This window comes from Etheostoma spectabile, chromosome 23, assembly GCF_008692095.1.
Source record: "Etheostoma spectabile isolate EspeVRDwgs_2016 chromosome 23, UIUC_Espe_1.0, whole genome shotgun sequence".
Lineage (NCBI taxonomy): Eukaryota > Metazoa > Chordata > Actinopteri > Perciformes > Percidae > Etheostoma > Etheostoma spectabile.
The window spans coordinates 17,282,424-17,285,223 of record NC_045755.1 but is presented as its reverse complement, the minus strand read 5'-3'; the positions used below and the strand labels follow the sequence as shown (position 1 = coordinate 17,285,223).

General features: G+C 38.6%; 1 protein-coding gene across 3 annotated transcripts in view; it reads right to left on the bottom strand.

Moving 5' to 3' along the window:
* The window catches only part of nup37 (nucleoporin 37), a 34,020-nt gene that overhangs the window by 9,552 nt on the left and 21,668 nt on the right, over nucleotides 1-2,800 (bottom strand). The window lies entirely within an intron of this gene.

Sequence of the window (2,800 nt, the reverse complement as noted above, 5' to 3'; positions counted from 1 at the left end):
CTCATCTCCCTCACTCTCTCTCTCTGGGCCCCCACTTGTGAGAATGTTAAACTTTTCCTGGAAGGCACAGCTACGTGCAGATCGAAGGGAGGGATGGAACCTGAGCGGGTAGTCATCAGTGCAATAACAAGTGCGCACGTCACAGGGCTTACTCGAGGGCCCTGTGGAGTAAACCACAGAAGGCCAGGAATTATCGCTGCCTTTCCTTTTCAATTACAGAAAGCCTAAACACCTCCGGGGGGATCGTGGAACCTTCCCATCCACCACTCCAATTAGGAGGAAACTCTTGCTTTCTAACAATCTACAGTAAGGCTACTTCCCTCCTGTCCAAGGCCACCTGAAATAACTTGGCTCACATCCTGGCAGCTGCAGCGTGACAGTGAGAGGTGATGACTTTTTTTTCACTCAGTGTGTCTGGTGTGCTTTCTTCACAACTGCCTCTTGCTCTAATAGTCAATAGACAAGTGTTTGCGAATATTTATACTGTTGTGTTTAAAGACAAAAGATGTCAGGTTTCTGATGTGGGAGAGAAATATGACACCTTGACACCTCCTAATCCTATTACGGTGGTCTGATGACCCCTTACATAACAAGAGGCACTAGAGCTGTAGATGTCCCACAATAAACACGGCCTTATTATTTAAAACAGCCAATGTGCTAATAAAGTCATAACTTAAACTGCTTGACTCCGCCAATGTCAGCACCTCTTCATATAATATATGGATGGCTTAGCTGGTAGAGAAGCATGTCCATTGAATGCAGAGTTGGTGGTTTGATCCCCAGCTCCTGCTGTCCAGTGTTCTTGAGCAAGAAACCGAATCCCCAACTGATGCATGTGCATGGGGGAAAAAAAACGAAAGTTGCGTTGGATAAAAGCATCTGCCAATTTATCTGAAAGTTATATTTCTGTCGCCTCTATTTTTTGTCAAGGTTCAGTAGGTGCTGTGTGGTAACACAATATGCTGAAAGAGAGGATTGGTGGGTTGTCAGCTTAAAAGCACGGCAGTAAGAGAACATATTGTTGTATATTCCAATCCCAAAGGCGGATTAATAACATTAAGACATTGTACAATTTTACAGACAGCATTGGACAACAAATATACAATCTTGTGAAATAGACATTGTTAATTTAGTAGCCTCCTGCATTATAAAGGTTGTTGTTCAGACGCCAAATCTAGAGCGCCCATTTGTGTAAACCCTTTTTTTCCAACCAATTCTTAGTAAATTCTTTAGTAAACTCTGTTTATACAAACAAGGTTCTCAATGTTTGAGTTCACATGTAGAGGCCCTGGTGATGCTTCGAGCAACGTCTCATGTGTTGAGCCTTCTTAGTGTTTTAAAATTGTGATTTTGATGCTATCATAGCAGTGCCCATAGCATTCCCATTTTGCCAAAAACAGTGAAAGGATATTTCATACATTCATCTCATTATTCTATTTCAGCTCCTTCACACTAATACAAAACAAGCAAGAAATGCCAGAAACATAAATAAAAATAAAACCAAATAGGTAAAAGACACAAAACTTTATGAAAGTTGTTCACATGACCAAGTCATGTGAAAAAAAGTACCTTTGTCTTATAACGCCAGCAGAGGAATGATAGCTCACTGTTCCATTTTATTTAATTTCTCTGGGGTATAATAAACCCTGTGCATTTTCTTAAATAGTGCTAATTTTTGCCTTCAATTATAAGAGTATTATGTACTTTCCTTCAAATAAAAGACCAATCATTTTGGTTTATTTCCATGTGAAGATCTTGTTCCCACTTTTGACTTAAATTGTCTGTGTTCACCATTGAACTTGGAATACTATTAAATCATTGAGATAAGTTTCTCCCTGTTTTTCTCTGCATTCTTCATAAAAAAAATAAAAAAAAACGATTTTTGATGGTTCATGGTTCTTGCAAAGAGCCGTGCTCTGAGTTGACTACATGCCTTATTTGAAAATACACTATCGGTGCAAAAGTTTGTCACTTTTAAATTTCCATTGCACAGAATTTTTAACCAGGGCAGCAGTTTTCAGATTACATTATGTGTTTACATAATTTGCAAAAGGGTTCTCCAATGTTTTCTCAGTTTTTTAAAATGATATCAGATTATTGAACAGAATGGGCCTCAGGAACATTGGATGAATGGTTGCTCATAATGGCCACTGTAGATATTGCGTTAAAGATCAGCCCCCCACTCAGATCGGCTGGTATTCTCTCTATAATGGTGTGACCCCAAACTTTTGACCGGTAGTGTATCTAAACAAATGGGAAGAAGGAACTCCATATTTCTGTTGAAGCTCAATAAATGAAAGAACCCCCCCTCCCTCCCTTTCAAACAAGTGTGAAATTTCTCTTAAATCTTTATCATTCCAAAGTTCGGTTCATCCCCAGAACAAGAAATACCTGGATTTCTCCAAATTGAGGAAAAAGGGGAGAGAGTATCCCAACAATATATGAGACCATTTCCAAATGTGGAGGCTACCACTTCTTTAAGATCAATGTATGGTAAATGTTCCAAGTTATATGGACCTATGTGCATGGATTTTAATCTTTTCCACAAACTTGTAGTATATAAAATACCATGACTTGATCTGAGTGACCTGAAAAGAAATAATAATAAAAATTGGGAATCTTCAGGCTACCAGAGTCATATGATAAATCCAAGACTGACACCCTGACACATGGGGATTTGTTATTCCAAATAAAGGAAAGGATAAGAGTTTTTTAATCTTTTGTAAAATGTTGTGGTAGAGTAATCGGAAGATCCAAAGGCCATTTAACCGAAAAACTAAGATACTGCCAATCTTTTTTT